The 21,775-nt window shown below is 36.9% G+C and overlaps 1 protein-coding gene across 5 annotated transcripts in view; it reads left to right on the plus strand.

Moving 5' to 3' along the window:
* Positions 1 to 21,775, plus strand: part of MRTFB (myocardin related transcription factor B) — a 241,182-nt gene that overhangs the window by 14,383 nt on the left and 205,024 nt on the right. For 4 of the 5 annotated variants that reach the window (XR_005213507.1, XM_037813867.1, XM_037813870.1 and 1 more), the window contains exon 3: positions 15,553 to 15,635. The exons of the other annotated variant lie outside the window; for it this stretch is intronic. The gene's annotated coding sequence lies outside the window, so the exon portion shown is untranslated. The remainder of the gene's footprint in view (positions 1 to 15,552; positions 15,636 to 21,775) is intronic. 5 annotated transcript variants of the gene reach the window in all.

Genomic DNA, 21,775 nt, shown 5'->3' on the forward strand with positions numbered 1-21,775 from the left:
TGGAAAGTGAAGAATTACTAATAGTAGTTGAACAGAAGTCATAATTACAATTAAGGCTTTATCATTTCTTCTCTTTGCTGCATTTGTAAAAATTTTTATACTGTATTTAAACAGAAGACATTCCTATGTACTTAATGGGTTGGATGTTATACATTTCTAATGGTTTCTTCCTATTTTAGGCATAAAGCTTCAAGTTTAGACTGGCATTGTGTAAGTGGTTAGTTATTTGATTAGAAAGTTGGGCAGAGGAGAAAAGTTGTCTTCGTGTACAGAATGTGTGGTGGTAGAATATTCAGAGAAAACTTTTATGATCAGGGTGAGAGCATTGAACTGCAATAGGAGGGAAAAATATTTAAGTGCTTGTATGCAGTATAGAGAAGAGATTCCTAGCAAAACCAACAAGCGGAGTTGAATTATGTAGTATCTATAACTGAGTTGGTCTCTCTCAGGGATGTTATTAACTCAGGGTCTTAGAAGTGTCGATTTTTGGGAAGAGGGGTGGAGAACGATGATGAGCCAAAGTTCCTTGGGGAGTTCAGTGCTTAGTGAAATTCCCTAAGGGATATCCCCACCCCCTTCAGTGTCCCATCATCCTTGAGAAATTTTCTTCCTTCCTAATCCTGGAAGCTTTCCCTAGTGTTGCAGCAGGATGGAAATTTGTCTGGGGCTGGGTAGAGGGCATTTGACCCTGGCTTTTACTGTAGAATTGAGACATTCTCTTTAAATAGGCTTTAAACATGGGAATATGACCGAAAATCACCATTTCATCCTTTATTATAGCTGTGTAATGACAAGTATTGGAATTTCACAGAAACTTTTCCTTCATGTCAGTTTGTACAGAGAGGACACTTGTGTTCATGGCGAGGTTTAAGTGTTTGTGTACGTTAAATCGGGTAAGTTTTATTTTAAATATTTTTCAGTCTATTCTCATGTAACAAAGTTCTTTATAGTCTGAATATGCTAGCAGCCATCACTCAAACATTAATTGCTGTCAGTGGGAAAGGATATCCTCCTACATCTTTTCTGGAGTGCTTGAAACCATCCCACTTCCTTTTTCTGTTATCTTAAGAACTTATTGCTGACACTTGGGATTTACAATCAGATTGCATCAATCTTTATGGAAAGGTTACCAATTATTGCACTGCAAAACATGCATTTGCTTCTATTAGTGTTTCTCTTGGTGTGTCTTGCTCAGTTCAGTGCTTTTAAATGCCTCTTAGGTGAATGAACACTTTGGGTCATGCCCTGATTTAATACATTTAAAAGAGACTTTATTGATGGTTTTCTTTGGCTGGTGGGTGGGTGGAGGGTTGAGTGCAGGGGTAGGGGAGGATAATTTAATATGAAATCTGCATGGGATCTGTTGTTGTGTAGATGTCCTTGGGGTAGAAGGATGGCCTGTGTCAGTTTCTTAGACGATACTATGCTAAATACTCTATAATGAGTATTTGCTTTTAAGACTTGACAAGCAGTAGGATTTTTATGGCGGGGATATACATAATTGAGCATTGTGCTATGCTCTTTGTGTTCAGTACCTCCTTTCATCCTCAGAATAACCTGGAGAGGATAGATTTATCTCAGTTTTAGAGAACAGAGGGGCTCCGTGAGATTGTGAAATTTGTCCTTGGGCATGTGGCTCTTTCTGGCTCCCAAGCGTGAGCTGTCTTCCTGTGTACACTGATGGAGCAAAGGCTCTCAGAGTTGTTAGAATTTTTCCATTATTGTAGAGAATTTAAATGTTGAGCAAAATGAAGAATGAGAATGAAGATCGTCATCATTTTCATCATCCTCTTTATTTCGAATGTTCTCCAACATCAGCTGTGGAAGTTTAGCAGCCTGCGAGGGTGTCGGGCTCATTGTGTGCAATACAACATAGGCTTGTTTAATTGAGCAATGCTAGGAGATGAAAGGTTCATGGCTGCCAAGTACAAACAGACCTTCTGTGGGATGTTAATTTTGTTACAGGAGAGAATGCTTGTTTTTCCTTTCTCTGTGCTAATAAAGAAGCTGGCACATTTTCTCATGAGTAGAAGGACTTTGACTTGTTTAAATCTGTGTAATCACAGGGAAGTGAGCAGTTTGGATAAACGGTTTTCTTTGTGCAGTCTTTGTTTAATACCATTCCATACCTGCCAGTGAATTGCAAATTGTGTGCTCTTGTTCTTTGCTCTTACTTTGAATTTGGTTTTATGGTTGGTCGCTGTAAGGGTTAAGTAGTAGGGAAATAGATCATTTCCTCATTTGAACAGATTGTGTGTTTCTATGACAGGTTATTCTGTAGCAGGCAGACTGATTCAGCTAGGCCCCTGTCCAGAGGTGTCACTATATGACTTTGTGCAGTTGTTTAAAAAAAAACAACATACTATAAAGTTCACCCTATTAAAGTATGCAATTTGGTGGTTTTTACTATATTCACAAAACTATGCATTTAATTCCAGAACATTTTCAAGACTCCAAAAAGAAACCTGAAACTCATTAGCAGTCATTCCCTTTTCACCCCTTCCCCCAGGCCCTGGCAACCACTAATCTACTTTCTGTCTCTGGATTTGCCTTTCTAGACATGTCATATAAATGGGATCATACAATATATGGCCTTTCCATCTGACTTCTTTCATTTAGAATAATATATTTGAGGTTTATTGATATGATAGCATGTATCAGTATTTTGTTCCTTTTCATTGATAAGTGGTATTCCATTGTTTGGATAGACCACATTTTGTGTATCTGTTCACCAGTTAGTGGACATTTAGATTGTTTCCACCTTTTGGCTATTCTGAATAATGCTGCTATGAACATTTTGTACAAGTTTATGTGTGGACATGTTTCATTTCTCTTGGGTATACACTTAAGAGTGGCATTGCTGGGTCCTATGGTAACTCTATTTTTAACTGTTTGAGGAACTGCCAAACTGTTTCCAATGCGACTGCACCATTGTACATTCTCACCAATAATGTTTGAGGGTTTTAATTTCCCTGCATCTTCACCAACACTCGTTAGTTTCTGTTTTTCTGATTATAGCTATCCTAGTGGGTGTGAAGATATTATCTCCTGGTTTGGATTTGTGTTTTGCTCAGGACTAATGATGTGGAGCATCTTTTCATGTGCTTATTAATCATTTGTATATTTTCTTTAGAGAAATACCTGTTCAAATCCTTTACCCAGTTTTAAAATGGGTGATTTGTCTTATTATTGATTTGCAATAGTTCTTTATATATTCTGGGTACTAGATTCTTACCGGTGCTACAGTTGGCAAAAATCCTCTCCCATCCTGTAGGTTATATTTTTACTTCTGTGCTGGTGTCCTTTAACACACCAGAGTTTTTAAGTCCAGTTTATCTTTTTCTTTCATTGTGTGTGCAATTTTGCATCTGTTTAAAATTTTCTGTAACTTAAATCATAATTATCTTTAGACATTTCCTATTTAAAAAATTGGTCCAAAATTAAATGGTCACTTGGTTAACTATACGGTGGCTTAGAGATATAAAACAACTTTTGCATTTTCAGATATTCCCATCTAATCTAATTCATCGTGGGAAGATCAAGTTTCCTAACCTAATACCCAATGTGCCTATTATTATTATTATTATTATAAATGTCTTTCAGTGTTCTGTCTAGCTCAGAATGCATGGATCATTCCATGGACATTTATAAGCATCTGATATGTAGGGACCACCAAGCTGGGATTTGGGATCCAGAGGTGAGTGGGACCTGGTCCTTTGCTCAAGGAATAAGGGTACACATGCCATACTAGAACCTTCCACAGAGGACAGTGGAGGAACACAGAAGGGAGGAGGGAGTACTCACCTCTCTGTGGGTTAAAATGCCTCACAGAAGAGTTAATGCTGGTGCTCAGTCTACACAGATGGGCAGGTGATCCGAACTTATTGTTAGGTCTGCAGTTCTCCCAGTTTCTTGCTGCCCTGTATGTCATTTGGATTGGTACTAGATATTCATAGCAGCCATAGCTAGTATTATTGATATAATAAAATGTAGATGTAGATCTTTTTTTTTATTATTAAATTCAGTTTTATTGAAATACATTCACACACCATAAAATCATCGATGGTATGCAATCCACTGTCCACAGTATGATAACATAGTTATGCGTTCATCACCACAGTCTATCTCTGAACATTTTCCTTATGTCAGAAAGAACCAGAACGTGAATAAAAAATAAAAGTGAAAAAAGAACACCCAAATCATCCCCCCATCCCACCCCATTTGTCCTTTAGTTTTTATCCCCATTTTTCTAATGTAGATCATTTTGATGCTGAGAAGTGAGCTTAAAGAAAACCTCTGTTCTTTAATTTCTTCAGGTTTTCAAAGTTTTTGGAAAGGAAAACGTCCTGGTTACCTATCAGTTCAGCATGGTGTGTGTGCGCGCGTGTGCGTGTAAGCCCAAGTAGTTCCGTGTAGTCAGAACATAAGCATGAAGCAGGCGGTAACTAGAACTTGGCTGGTGAGGAAGATTGATTGTATATGCACTGTTAAGGAATTTGGATTTTGTTTTTAATGGGGGGCCATTGCAAGGTTGCTCTGGTTACTGTTTTGTGGTAGTAGGATGTGAAGAATGAGACTAAAGCCAGGAGACCAGTTGGAGTGTTACAGTAGTACAGGTGGAAGTTGATGAGGACCTGAACTGGAGCATTGGTGGCAGAACTGAAGACAGGCTGGCGATAATTAGGAGGTGCCAGTCAGAACTCTTAACTGCAAGTAGCAGAACCCCCTTCAAGCTATCTTAAGTTTAAAGGGGGATTAATTGGAAGGTTATTGGAGCAGCTTGTCAAAGGAATGCAATGCTGCAAAAACCAGGGCAACTTTAGGGACCTCAGGGATTAGAAGTGGTCCTTATCACAGAGACTCTTTGCCTGTCTCTGTTTCCCTTAGGCTTCTACACAGGGCAGGGGTCATCCTTATACTCTCCATCCAAGAGGAAGAAAAGAACTTCTCCCTCCTAGCTTTAGTTGTTAAAATCCTAGGGGCACTCTTGGCCTTGGGTGTTGTGCCCTGCGGCCAGGCACTGGGATCCTTCTGGAGGCACTCGACCGCCATCACCGAGGGAGTTCCCAAAGAAGTGGAGAAGGCTTGTATTGGGTACATCCCTATAGGCAGGACCCAGTGCACATCCCTATAGGCAGGACCCTGTGACTGAGATCTGAGGAAGAAGGAAGAGGCCAAGGATGCCTCCCAGGTGTATAGCTTTGGTAACTTGTGATGGTTCTGTTTCTGACCAAGAACAAAGATTCTGGGAGAGCAGGCCAGAGTGCAGTGAACAAAGTTCAGTTTTAGACCAGCTTAGTCTGGGACATACAGCTGATCACAGTTTGTGTTACATATTTTGTGCACTTAAAAAATTGGTTTGGCTTCCTTTACTTTCAGAAGTCCCACAAGGGTGGCTCTGTTCTTTGTTGTGAATCCCCAGAGCCTAGCATGCTGTATTTGGCAAAGAGTAGATATTCAGTAAATATCTGGGCGACTGAGTGAATTCAGGTGGATGTGTCCACCAGACAGTTGGATCGATAGTTTGGATTTCAGATGAAGCTAGAAAATAAAGATTTGAGACTAGGACTAAATGGTAGATGAACCTAAGAGTTATCCTTGTTGGCTAAGGGAGATTATAATGTAAAAGTTCCGATACTGTGCTGACCTGTACTCTTCATGTCCAGGTAATGAAATTGTGCCTCTTCTTTTTTTACCTTGCCTGGCATTTAATGCCAGTAATTATATGCTGGCAATCCTGCCAGTGATTTTTTTTCCCTCAATTTTGTGACAGATAAGAATTAGATGTGTGATATCCAGGGAAATAAAGGTGATAAAGAAAGATTCTATTTCCTTATTAAGAATAACTGACTCATAGGATGAATCCTTGGATATGATTTCAGATGACTCCTGTAAACCTCTCAAAAGATGTTTGTAAAACATTTGGAACAATACAGATTGTACTAAGAAAATGTGCTTTGATCAACTCTGGAGATACAAAGCAGGGAACTTAATAAATCAAGTCCTATTTGTGAATGGAAAGGACTTGAAGTTCACCTTAAAAATAAGAATTTACTTCACATCAGGACTTAAGTGTTGTCTTCTGAATAGCAGATGTTAACTTAGTTTCATCTTTTATATAAAAATAGAATGTTTTGCAGATTTCCAGTCTTGGCATCTTGAAATCTGACTCCTGATTCCTCTCTTAATAGCTATTGGAACACAAGTTTAGAAATGGAATTTGACTTTGGTTTTTCCCCCTTTCATTTTGGAGTGAATGTGCTTCCAACTCTGTCTTTCTTCTATATTCAGGAAAACCAAACCACTAGTAGCTTGAATATGCCATGATTTGTATTATTTAAGTATTTGAAAGACATAGTAGTGTTATGTGAAGTAGTAATATTATGTTCACATGTGGGAGAGGTGGGTTTTTAAAATTTTATTTTAAAGCATGCATACAATTGTGTTTTGTAGGCTAAACATTCTTTTATCCTACCATCCTGCCATATGACAAGATATTATAGTAAATTATATATATTTTTAGTATCTTCATTTATTACTTGGATTCATTTTTTTATGCTGAAGTAGAGATATGAGCCATTTTAAATTATTTATTTATTTACTTTTTCACCAAAGAGCCTTCATTAAATGTGCCTGGCTGAGTATGCAGGCTAGAGTTCCTTTTAAGTAGATGATAATTTTATAGAGCATTTCTATCTGTCTGAGAACTCAAATAGATTAGGACATATCAGCTTTTTTTTTTTTTTTAAAGAAAAAAAGCTTTTTATTTTGAAATACTTTGACTTACATGACAGTTACAAAAATAATACAAACCCCATACAGAGAACTCCAACATACCCCACCCCTCTGATTGATCGATCAATTGATCTATCTCTATCTATCAATCCGTTTTCTGAATGCTTGAGTATAGGGTGTATACATTGTGCTCCTTGAACACTTAATACTGCCATGTACATTTCTAAGAACAAGGATATTCACTTATATAACCACCTTAAGTGCAGTTGTCAAATTTAAGAAATTAAATATTGATATAAAGCTTACAGACTATATTTCTTTTGTTTTTTTCATATGTCCCAATGATGTCCCTCTGGGCCTTTTTCCTTCCTTGTTAGATCCACTCAGGATCATGAATTGCATTTAGTTGCTTTTTTTTTTTTTTTCCCCCACAACATAAACTTTCCCACCTCAACCACTGCTAAGTATACCATTCAGTGGGATTAATCACATCCATAGTATTGCAGTGCCCTCGTTATTTTCCATTACTAAAGCTTTCTCATCTCCCCAAACAGAAACCCTACATCCATTATGCATTAATTCTCCATTCTCCCTGTGCCCTGTCCCTGTCTACCTGTACTCTTAATTTCTGACTCTGTGAACTTGCATATTCTCTGATATTTTCCTTGTAGTTACTATGGGGTTTAAATTTAGTATTCTGAATCTATAAAAATCTTGTTTGCTTTGATACCAACTCATCTTCAATAGTATATACAAACTGTGTTCCTATACCCCGCCACCCTCACACTTTTATATAGTTCTTGTCACAGATTGCATTTTTATATGAATTCAAAGCCATTGATTTATCATTACATTTTATTCATTAACCTTTTAGATCCTGTAGGAAGTAAAAAGTGGAGTTAGAAACCAAAAGTACACTAGTATTTTGGCATTTCTGTTTACCCATGTTGTTACCTTCATCAGAGATCTTTATTTTTTCATATACCTTTGGATGTATTCTCTATTGTCTTCTCTTCAATCTGCAGTACTCTATTTAGCATCTCTTGTAGGGCCAGTCTAGCTAACTCCCGTAGGTTTTGTTTATCTGAGAATGTCTTAATTTCTCCTTCATTTTTTTTGTTTAATATATACTTTTATTTTATTAATTCCTTCATTCTGTTTTCCTTTATTTTTTCCCTGCAATTTTATCGAGCTATAGTCACATACCATACAGTCATCCAAAGTATACAATCAGCTGTTCACAGTATCATCATATAGTTGTGCATTAATCTCCACAGTAAATTTTTGAACATTTTCATTACTCCTAAAAATAAATAAAAATGAGAATAAAGATAAAAGTAAAAAAGAACACAAACAATCCATCCTCCCCATCTGTTCCTATTATTCATTTACGTTTTGTTCCCATTTTTCTACTTATCTGTCCATGCAACTGGATAAAAGGAGTGAGCCACAGGTTTTCCTACAATCACATGGTTGTACCTTACAAGCTATATAGTTTTACACTCATCTTCCAGAAACAAGGCTACTGGATTGCAGTTCAACAGTTTCAGGTGTTTCCTTCTAGCTATTCTAATACACTAAAAACTAAAAAGGGATATCTATATAATGCGTAAGAATAACCTCCATTTTAAATCTTTCAGCCCCTGAAACTTTACTTTGTTTCATTTCTCTTCCCCCTTTTGGTCAAGAAGGCTTTCTCAATCCCATGATGTCTACTTCATTTTTGAAAGACTGTTTTGCCAGATGCAAAATTCTTGGTTGGCAGTTTTTTCCTTTCAGCACTTTAAATATGTCATCCCACTGCTTTCTTGCCTCCATGGTTTCCAGTGAGAAATCAGCACTTAATCTTATTGAGACTCCCTTGTATGTGACACATTGCTTCTCTGTTGTGGCTTTCAGAATTCACTTTGGCATTCAAAGTTTGAGTATAGTGTGCCATGTTGTGGGTCTATTTGGATTTATTCTGTTTGGAGTTTCATTGAACATCTTGGATGTGTATGTTCATGTCTTTTGTTAGATTTGGGAAGTTTTCAGATGTTATTTCTTTGAATATTCTCTCTGCCCTTTTCTCTCTTTCTTCTCCTTCTGAGACTCCCACAGTTCGTATTTTGGTATGCTTGATTGTGATTCACGGGTTCCTCCTCTGTTCACTTTTCTTCATTCTTTCTTGTTTCCTAGACTAGGTGGTTTCAATTTTCTTATCCTCAAGTTCACCAAGTCTTTCTCCTGCCAGCTCCAATCTGTTGTTGAATTACTCTGGGGAATACTTAATTTCTGTTTCTGTGGTCTTCAGCTTGGTTTGGTTCCTTTTCATAATTTCCATCTCTCTACGGATATTCTCTTTGTGTTCCTATTTTGTTTTCCTGATTTCCTTTAGTTCTTTGTCCTGGTTTTCCTTTAGCTCTTTGAGCTTTTTCAGAACCATTTTTTAAACGTCTTTGTCATGTGTGTCCCAGGTTTGGTACTCCTCAAGGAGGATTTCTAGTGCTTTAATCTTTTCCTTTGCCTGGGCCATTGCTCCCTGTTTCTTTGTATGTTTTGTAAACTTCTGTTGAAACCTGGGCATTTTGATGTTTTAACGTGTTGTCACTGAATTTAGACTTTGAGGCATTTTTTCCTTTGTCTGGTATGTGGCTGGTGTTATGTAAGAGCTTTCCTTGATTGCCAGGAGCTAACCAAAAATAAAAAAGAAGAAGAAAGAAACAAAGAAAACACCTTTCCTGATCTTTGCAGATTGATCTGTGCAAGTCCCCTCCTTCAGGGCTTATTTATGCAGTGAGCTTAGAGAATAACTCTAGGCCAAAGCTTAGTGGCCTTCCTGTCCCTTTTTGGGCACCTTCCTTGTCTCAGGCACGTGCTTACGGCCCTAGGAATTCTCCCATTTACACCATGCCAAATGTTTCCTCTCTTCTAGGAAACAGTTTTCTCATGGGCTAGGCGCTGCACTATATGTTCCACAGCCAGCATTCCCTTGCCCTGGCAGCCATGACTTGATTGCTCTCCCACAGTATTCTGTAGGAGAGTTCTGTGGGATGGCTTCTACACATAGGGCAAGTTCTGTGATGGTGATTCCCTCAGGCCACCACCAGACAGGTAGGGCCAGACATATATGTGCTCACAGTATGTGCACGAGGGTTACTCTGATCCATCCAGAATCGGGACCAGATACCTGCACTGGGAGCACAGATGAGGGGTTGGGGAGGGGCTAGCCAGTGTCCCATGAGATCCTACCACTTTTAATAATTCAATTTTATTGAGATATATTCACATACCATACAGTTATACAAAGTGTACAGTCAATTGTCCACAGTACCACCACACAGCTGTGCGTCCATCACCAAAATTAATTTTTGAACATTTTCATTACCACACACACAAAACTAATAAGAAAAATTAAAGTGAAAAAGAACAATTAAAGTAAAAAAGATCACTGGGTGCTTTTTTTTTTTTGCCCCCATTTTTCTACTCATCCATTCATACACTGGACAAAGGGGAGTGTGGTCCACATGGCTTTCACAATCACATTGTCACCCCTCATAAGCTGCATTTTTATACAATCGTCTTCAAGATTCAGGGGTTCTGGGTTGTAGTTTGATAGTTTCAGGTATTTACTGCTAGCTATTCCAATACAATAGAACCTAAAAATGGTTATCTATATTATGCGTAAGAGTGCCCACCAGAGTGACCTCTCGGCTCCTTTTGGAATCTCTCAGCCACTGAAACTTATTTCATTTCATTTCACATCCCCCTTTTGGTCAAGAAGATGTTCTCCATCCCACAATGCCGGGTCCAGATTCCTCTCCGGGAGTCATATTCCACGTTGCCAGGGGTATTTACACCCCTGGGTGTCAGATCAAGATCCTACCACTTCTAAGTTGTCTTTTTCTTGATTTGGCATGTACTCCATGGCTACAATCCTTTAATTGTTACCTGGTGCTTTGAGAAAGGTTTTTCTGTCAGCTCTTGCTGGTCCATGTCCAAAGCTTCTGTTGGGGTATGGAGCCCTGTAGCATCTCACTCCTCCTTCAGCCGGACACTTTAATCACTATTAAAGATAAGCCTGTGTTGGGGATTATTTTAAAAATATAGTCATACCTTTGAAATATTCTGGGTTTGGTTTCAGGTCATTTCAGTACAGCGAATATTGCAATAAAGCAAATCACACGAATATTTTGGTTTCCCAGTACATATAAAAATTATGTTTATACTATACTTAGTCCATTAAGTATGTAATAGCATTATATCTAAGAAAATAATGTACATACCTTAATTAAAATGTGACACAGAGACACAAAGTGAGCACATGCTGTTGGAAAAATGGTGCCAGTATGCTTGCTTGACATAAGGTTGCCGCAAACCTTCAATTTGCAGAAAATGCAATATCTGTGAAGCACAATAAAGTGAAGCACAATAAAAAGAGGTATGCCTGTAACTGAGATTATTTTCTTTTGAATTGTAGAGTAACACTTGCTCTTTCAGATAGAGTTTCAGCAATTGTTTATGGACTAAGACTTTGTGTATTCTGAGTTTTACAAGCTACTCATGGTGACCACATTTCGAATTTTGATGATACCAAAAACCTATCAAGATCATAGGTTTGATTGCTTCAGAGGTTATTTAATTAATTACATGGAATATCTCTGCCAAGGCCAAGACCCCTGTGAAATATGTCATGTTTGAAACCAGGTACAGAGTTGAAATTAAGAATGTTGCTTTCTGGAGGCACCCCTTCTGAGCATCTGAAGATAATAATTAAAATGCAACTGATGTAGTGTATCATATTCTATATTCTGAAATGATTATATTCCTGAAGAGGTAGCTTTATTCTTCACTATTTAATTCTTCCAAGATAGCATCACTCAAAATTGAGAAAGGAGTTCACAACCTAGATGTGGAGGGAGGAAGTAAGAAGCCCTCACATGAGTAGGTGGCCTGAGAAAGGAGCCTGGGCCCCTCCTGAGTCCAGGCCACTTCTCTACTGCACTGCCCGAAACAATAAGGTCACCTTCACATCCACTGTGTTCCCATTTATGTAATTTAGGATATTTCAATGATTGATAAATATAATTCAAAAAGGAACATTAAGCATTGGGGGGGTGGGAGAATACAAACCAAAATGTTTTATCTCTACCTAGACTTAGTCTCGTTACGGGAAGAATTTGTCTGAATTATGGAAAGGGTAAAACAATTGAAATGGTGCTTCTGTTTGTGTATATAGAATAGGCTAGTGTGTTGCCTCCCATATATAAAGAACCTGATAAGTGATTCTAAGTCCTGTATAAATATTCTGGATGTAAATAGACAATTCTAACGTGCTTCAATTGTTTCTGTAATTAAATAGCTGACAAATCTTATGTTCTCTATTGAATAGTCTTTCTTAGTGGACAAGGAGAATATAAAAGCTGTTCAGCCACTTATAGTTCCCACAGGCCCTATGCTGATAAAGTCTGAATTTAAGTTAGTTTTATGCTGCATCTCAAAGATAGCGAAATAGTGTACTAAAATTCTATAAGGGGATAAATTCTCTAAGGGATGCTGTTTGCCAACTTCTCTTCTGGATGTGTTTGTTATCCATGAAACTCAGTATATGAAACAGGTATAAGAGGGTCTCTGGTCCACAGGGCAGTGGATGACTTGGCTGGTACTCCCTGGGGTTCCAGGAGCATCATTTGAAAACCACTCTTCTGTGCTGTCATTAATGAAAGAGTATTTTTGGAGGAGTGAATGATAAATTACTCATTTATGAATCTTATTTGTTATAACTTTACATTGTATTATCTGCTTATATGACAAGCACTGGTATAATTTTAAATCAGAATTATTTTAAACATTTAGAGCCACTTTAAACATGGCTGGGAGTAATAATTATACCACTTGTTTGGCTACTCTATAGCTCTAAAATAGTCTTGCGAAAGAGACCTTACCTGCCTTTACAAGATCATGGTTACAAAGGGTAACTGAAAACTAAAGCTTGGAAAATAAAATGTGGCCTATATCTAGTCCTGTCACTATGTTGTTACTCTTACGTGTAAGGCATACAGTCAGCTTAAAGTGAATTAGAGAATAATAACACACTGAGAATAATTAAGCACAAGGTTCTCACGGTCAGATGAGTCTTCATTCTCAGGCAGGTGTGGTCCCAGTTGGAGCTTGGCTTGGGAGACTCCCTGCTAAATGGTTCTTGAGTTTCTCAGAGAGATTCGAAATAGGAAGTAGCTTTGTGACTTTGGCCAGGTTACTTAAAGTCATTATTAGTCCACACTTGTGAAATGCTCCCTCATAGGATTGTTGGGAGGGTGAACAGGAAGGTGGCATATGAAGTGTTTAGCACAGTGCCTGGCACATTGTAGACTGCCAGTATATGTTAGGTTATGGAATGATGTTTTCCTTTAAGAGGAAATGTAATAATAGGGCAATAATTGACAGTAGAGGTGCCATGAAGAAAAGCAAATTTGGTTCTCAGTTTGAGTTTTACTCAAACTGCAGCAGGTGCCATTTTGCCATTTTATTTGAAGTAAATATTGTAGGTGAGAAGGAAAGATTCTATAAGATTAACTGTCAGCTGCAAAATGAGTTTTGGGGATACTTCTGTTCACCATTTTAACTAAAACAAAACCATTTTCATTTTTAAAACTCTGAAAAACACAAGTAGAAGCTAAAATGACTGATTACTGTGGTTTGGTCTTTCATCTTTTGTTATTATGGTTATTGCTTCTCTATGGGAATGAGAATATTTATAAACTATGCTTGTAGAACCGGTGGTCTGGAAGGCTGTGGTTACTGAATGCTTAGAAGATTAGCAGTACTTAATGTGGATAGAATTTGGATATGATGTATTAAGAACATGTAACAAGGAATCCCTGTGTCAGTCAAAATTCACTTAAAGCTTATTGTTTAGTAAAATTGTTTTTAGAACACAAGACATGACAGTTTGGAGGCTACCTGAAAGATTGCAAAAAGGAATAACATTTTCAAGAGAATCTGAAGCACAATGTGGCATCCAGTTATCTCTAACAAAGCATATTTATTGATCTATATCTATTGCATCAGTTCATTGGATTCTTTGATAGACTCAGTGTAAAAGGGAAGTATCTTTGCAAGGGAAAAAAAGATAGTAAAAGATTTTCAAATTGTGCTCTTGATAAATTGTTAAGTATCTTGTATGTTTATGGCAAGGAATGTGAACCTTTGGCGTTTTATGTTGAGTAAATAAGTTTACCTCTTCCATAAGATGTATTATCCTTGGTCCAGTTAACATAGAATTCTCTAAAATTGTCAGTAAGGAATACGCTGTGACACAGAGTATTGTCTTTGATACAACTTTTAGGGAGTTTGCTTAAAACTTCATAGTTGTTGGGGTTTTTTTTTTTTTAATTTTTTGAAAAAACCATTTTGGGTCTGCCTACATAAGCTTTTCACGTCCTTATATTTCCAAGCCAGAAGGACCTCGTGGGAGCTGACAGACTATGTTCTTCTGGCTGTGTATGAAAGTATTTTTAAAAAAATATTAATTGTGAATTCACTGAGGCTTCAAGAAATACCTCTCATTTCAGAATTCTAAGTTATGGGTATATAATTCTTTGGCCATCTTATCATTAACATTTATTATTTTAACTTTGACTTTATTAGAAGAATTTTTTTTTAGTCTGTCTACGGCTTATTTCCATTGATATTCTTTAGTTGTATTTTTAAATGCAATGATTAAAACCTTACATATTATTTCAAGAGTAGATGCAGAATGATACTGACCCTTCTGCATGAAATCCAATGCTTACAACAATGCCAGACACAGAGTACATGTGCAATAAATGTTTGTTTGAATTAATGAATTGCTTTAGGGCAGTTTGTGGTTACAATATTTTCAATATTAAGTGACCAAGCATTCAGTACTGGTAGTTTAGCTAAACATTCAAGCTTCTTTTAAAGCCAATAAACAGACCACTGTGCAATCCAGAGAGACCAGTTTGTTCACTTTTCCATCCAATGGTAATTTACTTTTATAGTTGTGTTTATATAGAGTAAAGGTCAAAGGAAAAGGTGTATTTGAGGCAGTTACAGCAATTACTTTTCTTTTCTTTGAGGGAAGATTTTCAGTATGCTGATGAAAAAGGGACAATTTGAAATGGGTAATATAAAATTTAGGCAGCTCTTATTAACAGTTTTATTGAGGTATAATTGATGTACAGTAAACTGTACATGTTTAAAGTGTACAATTTAATCAGTTCTGACACATGTATACATCCATAAAACCAGGATAACAAGAAGGATAATGAACATATCCATCACCCCCCAGATTCTTGTTACCCTTTGTAATCCTCCCCTCATACCCCTCCCTGTGCCCCCCTCCCCCACTCCTGTCTCCAGGCAACCACTGATCTGCTTTCTGTCACTGAAGATTAGTTTGCCTTTCGTACAGTTTTATTATAAATAGAATCATATAGTAAGTACTCTTTTTTTTTTGGTCTGGCTTCTATCACTCAGCATTATTGTTTTGAGATTCATCCATGTTAAATGTATCAATGGTTTCTTCCTTTTTATTGCTGGAAAGTATTCCATTATATAGATATACCACATTTTGTGTTTTTATTCATTTTTGATAGCCATTTGAGTGTTTCTAGGTTCTGACTATAAATAAATAAAATTGATCTGAACATTTGTGTACAAGTCTTTGTATGGATATATGTTTTCTTGTCTCTTAGGTAAATACCTAGGAGCAGAGTGGAATGGCAGGGTCATATGATAGGTGTATGTTTAACTTTTTTAAAACTGCCAAACTGTTTTCCAAATTGTTGTATTCTTTTACATTCCCACCCACAGTGCATGAGAGTTCCATGTGCTCTACATCCTTGTCAACACTTGGTGTGGTCAGTCTAAAATTTTAATTTTAGCCGCTCTTAAAGGTATGTAATAATATTTCATTGTGGTTTTAATTTGCATTTTCCTAATGACTAATGGTATTGAGCATATTTTCATGTATTTATTTACCATCCTTTGGGGAATTGTCTGTTCAAATCTTTTGCCTATTTATTTATTGGGTTGTTTGTTTTCTTATTGAGTTTTGAGAATTCTTTATATATTCTGTATACCAATTCTTTATTAGACATATAATTTGCAAATATTTTCTTCTAATCTCTGACTTGTCTTTTCATTCTCTTACTAGTGTCTTTCAAAAGTAGAAGTTTTAATTTTGATGGAATTCAATTTATCAGTTTGTTCTTTTATGGATTGTGTTTTTGGTGTCATAGCTACAAAGTCTCTACCTAAATCACCGTCATAGAGATTATTTCCTAAGTTTTTCTCGAGAAATTTTATAGCTAGAGACAGGAGTGGGGGAGGGGGCACAGGGAGGGGTGTAAGGGGAAGATTACAAAGGGGTAACAAGAATAATGGAATACTTCTCAGCAATTTTACATTTAGGTGTATGGTCCCGTTTGAAAAAATCTTTGCATGTGGTGCAAAGTATGGATCAAAGTTCATGTGTTTTGCATGTGGATTTCTAGTTTTCCAACCCTATTTGTTGAATAGACCACCCTCTCTTCACTGAATTGCCTTTGTACCTTTGTACCTGTGGGTCTATTTCTGGGCTCCATTTTGTTCCTTTAATCTATTTGTCTCTCTTTGTGCTAGTGCTACGCTGTCTTAATTACTGTGGCTTATAATAAGTCTTGAAATCAGGTAATGGAATCTTCCAACTTTTTCTTTTTCACAGTATTTTGGCTATTCTAGGTCCTTTGCATAGCCAATATAAAGCTCAGAATCAGTTTGTCAGTTTATAGAAAACAGCCTGTGGGATTTTGTTTGGGATTGTATTGAATCAAATTAGGGAGAATTGAGTTCTTAATAATATTGGGTCTTCTAGCCCATAAACATGTTATTTCTCTCCATTTATTCAGGTTTTCTTTAATTTCTCTCACTAACGTTTTTTAGTGTTCAAAGTACAGATCTTGCACATATTTTGTCAGATTTATCCCTAGGTATTTCATATTTTTTGATATAATTATAAATGATATTGTAAGATAAAAATTTCAATGTACAGTTTTTCATTTGTACCATATAGAAATACAATTCAGTTTTGTATATAGACCTTGTATTCTGCAACTTTCCTAAGCTCACTTGTTAGTTCCATTAGCTTTTTTTGTAGACCTGATTGGTTCACATCTCTTGCCATAAATACACATGATATTTTGCAGCTTTTCAAGGGCATCCATAGATGATCATGTCATATTTTAATAAAGAATGTTTAATTCTTCTTTTGCATGTGGATACCTGTTATTTATTTTTCTTCCCTTAGTGCACTAACCAGAACCTCTAGTATAATGTTGAATGCAAGTGGTGAGAGGACATCTTCATAGGGAGAAAGCATTCAGTCTTTCACCATAAAGTCTGATGTTAGCTGCAGATTTTCCATAGATGCCCTTTATTAGATTGATGAAGTTCTCTTCTATTCTTAGTTTGCAAAGAGTTTTTATCAGGAATAGATGTAGGCTTTCTTTAGAAATTTTCTGCGTCTACTAAGTTGATCATATGGTTTTTATTTTTCATTTTGTTAATATGATTAATTATATTGGTTGCTTTTTGGATGCCAAACCAGCCTCTGTTTCCTGGGATGAACCCCACTTGGTCATGATGAATTATCCTTTTTATGTATTGTTGGATTTGATTTGTTAAAATTTTGTGTAGAACTCTTGAATCTATGTTCATAAGGGATGTAATAGCTTCTTGTAATCTCTCTGTTGGGTTTTAATATTAGGTTAGTGCTGGCCTAAGAACTATAGAACTGTAGATTATAGAATAGTGTTTTAAGTTTCCTAGGCTGCTCAAAGCAGATACCATGAAATGGGTTGGGTTAACAATGGGAATTTATTAGCTTACAGTTTGAGGCCAGGAAAACGTCCAAATCAAGACAGCATCAAGGCAATGTTTTCTTCCTGAAGACCAGCTGCTGGGGATCCTTGGCTCATCTGCCATATGGCAAGGCACATGGTGGCAGCTGCTGGTCTCTTCCTTCTCTTCTGGGTTTCGTTGATTTCAGCTTTTTGCTTCCATGGCTTCTTCTCTCTCTGTGTTCATTCTGTTTATAAAGGACTCTAGTAATATAGGATTAAGACCCATCCTGAATGAGGCTAACTCAAGTAGCCTCATCAAAAGGTCCTACTTACAATGGGTTTACACCCACAGGAATGGATTAGAGTTAAGAACATCTTTTTCTAGGGTACATACAGTTTCAGCCCACCACAAATAGAATAAGTTGGGAAGTATTCCCTTTGTTCAGTTTTCTTAGAGAGTTTGCATGGAATTGGTTTTGTTTTTTTTCCTTAAATGTTTGTTGGAATTCACCAGTGAAGCCTGTAATTGAAGTTTTCTTTGAGGGAAGGTTTTAAATTATAAATTCAATTTCATTAACAGATCTAGGACCCTTCAGGTTATCTCACTTATTGAGTGAGTTTTAGTAATTTGTGTATTTTAAGGATTTGTCTATTTCATCCAAGTTGTTGAATTTATTGGAATAAAGTTTTTCGTAGTAATCTCTTATTATCCTTTTCATACCTGTAGAATCTATGTTGATGTTACTGCTCTCATTTCTGGTATTGGTAATTTGTGTCTTCTCTCTTTTTTTCCTGATCAGTCAAACTGGAGGTTTCACAATTTTATTTACCTTCTGAGAGAGCCAGTTTTTTTGTTTCTGTGATTTCTCTCTCTCTCTCTTTTTTCCCTGTTTTCTACTTCATTGATTTTCAGCTCTGATCTTCCTTCATTGTTTTCTTTCTTTGTGTGTGTGTGTGTGTGTGTGTGTATTGGCTTTTAACAATGTGATTTTATTAGCCAAATGGAGGCATCTGTAAGATGATACCTTCTTCTGAAGACAGGCTGCAGGAGATCCAGACCTCTCTGTCAGATGGCAAGGCCCATGGTAGCATCTGCCAGTCCTTCTCTCCCTCTCCCCGAAGACTGGCTACAGTGATCCTCAGTGCCTCTGCCACATGGCATCTGCTGGTCTCTTCCTTCTCTTCTGGGTCTCGCCAACTTCAGCTTCTAGTTGCTCCACGTGAGGCTTTCTTTCTGAGCTTTTGTGTGAATCCTTCTCATTCAGCTTCTCTTGCTTTTCTCTCTCAGGTTCTCTGTGTTCTTTTTCTTTTTTATCCTTTTATAAAGGACTCCTGTAAGAGGATTAAGACCTACTCTGAATGAGGTCGGTCACATCTCAGGTTAAGATCCTACTCACCAAAGATCCTACTTACAGTGGGTCCTCACTCACGGGAATGCATTAGCTTTAAGAACATGTTTTTCTGTGGTATACACAGCCCCAAACCATCACACCATCTAACGTGTGATTTGAGTCCACTAAAGAGAAGAGAACAGAGATAAAAAAAAAAAAAAAAAAACACAAAAAACTCACAGATCTAAGGAGACCAATGTACCCAAAGAGGAATAAAAATAAAGAATATTAAATCAACGTGTGTGTATAATTTTAATAATTTTTTCTTTTACTAAATTCCTCTAATTTTAAGGGTAAAATTTGTTTTTTTCTAAGGTCTTGAGTTAACCTGTTTTCCTTCCCAAGACATATAAGGATATTGAGGTTCAGAGAAGTTAAGACCAACAGTTAAAATGCATAACCTTGTATCCTTTTTCTTACAGCACAATAAATGCTATGATGGAGGAAAGTAAGGCTGCAAGGGGAATGCATGAGAAGGGTGCTTAGCCTGTAAGGAGTGGGATAGAGGGCTTTCTTTGAGAAGTTGTTGTCTAAGGTATCATTTTGGTGAAGTCTTGGATAAATCTGTGAGACTGAATCCAAGCTATTAATTTTGAAAGGTTATTTTTGCTTTGACTAAGATCTTCTTGTTTGCTGTATTGTGAAAAATGAGTTAGAATATTTCTAGTCTAACAATATTTCTATTCTATTCAATTAGCAAGAGTAATTCTGCACACAGTTAAAAGTTCTCTTGGGTTTAATCAACAAATCTACTTTTATTCCTATTAAGACTGTTTGCTGTTGTCATGGTAACTCTGGCTGTAACAATAGTGGCAGGTGTTGCTGACAAGATTATAGTGAATAGGAGGAAGATCTGAGGGCAGAATGTGGGGGGGCTGTTATAAAGATTTACATCAGCATCTTACTGAAAACTTGGGATCACTTCATAACAGATATTTCTTTAACAAACTATTCCCTGTTTAACATAAGTTCCATGATTTGGTAAATGAAAAAAGTACTTTCATCATTAAAAAGGCTTAACCTATAGTTATTTTATAATTGGAGTGAAACCAGTGTAATGTAACACCATCTTTTCAGTTTCCGTATTAGAAGGTTGAGTTCCCTCCAGTTCAAATCAAGGTACTATATTTAGGGGGTTTGAAAATATATAACAGCTCTTTGCTGAGAGACACTAATATGGCCAGGTCGATGGTGGGGAAGAAAAAAAAGGGGGGGAAAAAAAGATGAGTTGTTTTCAAATGGCTATTAAGGCCAGGGGTTGTGTATATTATTTTAGTTTCTCTTACAGAAAAATAGATAGATAGATAGATAGATAGATAGATAAGTAGATAAATTAATAAACCAACTTGAGACCTGAGCTTTTAAAAACAAAAATTGTGTTTGAAAAAGCAAGCTACTCTTAAACGTCAAAGTTTAAAAATTTTCACACCCTTAAGATTGTAGATAAAACAGCCATAGATGTTAAGCAGCTCTTTTGTATTATGGCTAACGACCAGAACCCAGACTCATGAGAAAACTTCGTTTTAATCCTGTCTCTTTTCTTTACCCTTCTTGTAATACATTGTGGGCTTCTAAGCCTCACCTCTTTTGTAAAGTGGAGAAGATGATAGTACCTTTCTTCTGGTTCTGCTTTTAATGAGAAAATGTGTGAGTTAATGCTCAATAAATGTTTAATACTGTTTTAGATAGGGAATCATTTTCCCCTTCTCAAGGACTCAAGGAAATAATTAAGGGTGAGACAAGCTATTTATTATAGAGTTTTTGTGTTTTTTAAAAGTGACTCCAACTCACCCACTCCATCTGCATTTAGAATTATAAATAACATTTTTAATCTAATTTAACAATATGCATCTGTTTCCATGATTTGTAATTGCTTTAAAAATCATTAGCTCCTTAGAGTCAAAAGATTGGTCCTTCAGTTTCATTTGGTCTCAGACTTTCTAGTGATGTGCCCAGAAAACAATATACGCTAAAGTAAATGTTCCTGTCTCTCATGTTACATGCCCTGAAGTTTAGATAACATATGCAGAGTGTGTGAGTGCATTTTTCCCTCTCGTGATAGGTACTTTGGAATGTGCAGTTTCTTCTTGAGGGGGTTTCCTGCCTTTTTTTAGCTTTAATGTTAAAGGAAGATAGTGGTGTGAATGTTGAGTGATTCAGAGTCCGGGAGCAGAGAGATTATCTGCATATCAGCTCCCTCTCCGTGGAATGCCCTCTCCCTCCCTAGCTTCCTTTCCTTTTCTTCCCTTTAAGAATTAGCTCCCTTGCTTATTTCCTCTGGGATTCCTTTGCTAACCCTCCTGCGAATTGTGTTAAGTTGTGTTAAATCCCTTCCTCTTGCACCTCCCATGCTCCCACAACATCTTGCTCTCATCTGCTCAACTGTACTATGTTGTGATTGTCTGTTTTCTTGTCTGTCCTAAAAACCTTAAAGTCAGGGAGTAGTTCTTAAATCATTTTTGTATCCCAGCACCCCAGCAAAAACTCCTGATTAAGGTTGCTCAGGGAAATTGTGTTGAATAGGAAGCCATGTGTTCAAAGCATTAAGTTTAGAGAATGTCAAGAACATGCGATTTATCCTAACAAAGGTATTTCTTCTTCCATGTTCTAGTCTCTTCTATTTTTTTTTACTAAGGAAACATTCAAGTGATAAGACAAGCTTGGAGATTTCCTTAATGCCATTGACACCCTTCAGGCATTGCGCCGTGCTTACTGAATCCAGGGACTTTAGCAGAACATTGGGATGCACTCATCATTCCCACATCCACTGCTGAAATCAGGAGGAACAGAATCTCCCAGTATAGCTACCTATAGCTACACTTT

The sequence above is a fragment of the Choloepus didactylus genome, chromosome 21 (assembly GCF_015220235.1).
Source record: "Choloepus didactylus isolate mChoDid1 chromosome 21, mChoDid1.pri, whole genome shotgun sequence".
Classification (NCBI taxonomy): Eukaryota; Metazoa; Chordata; class Mammalia; order Pilosa; family Megalonychidae; genus Choloepus; species Choloepus didactylus.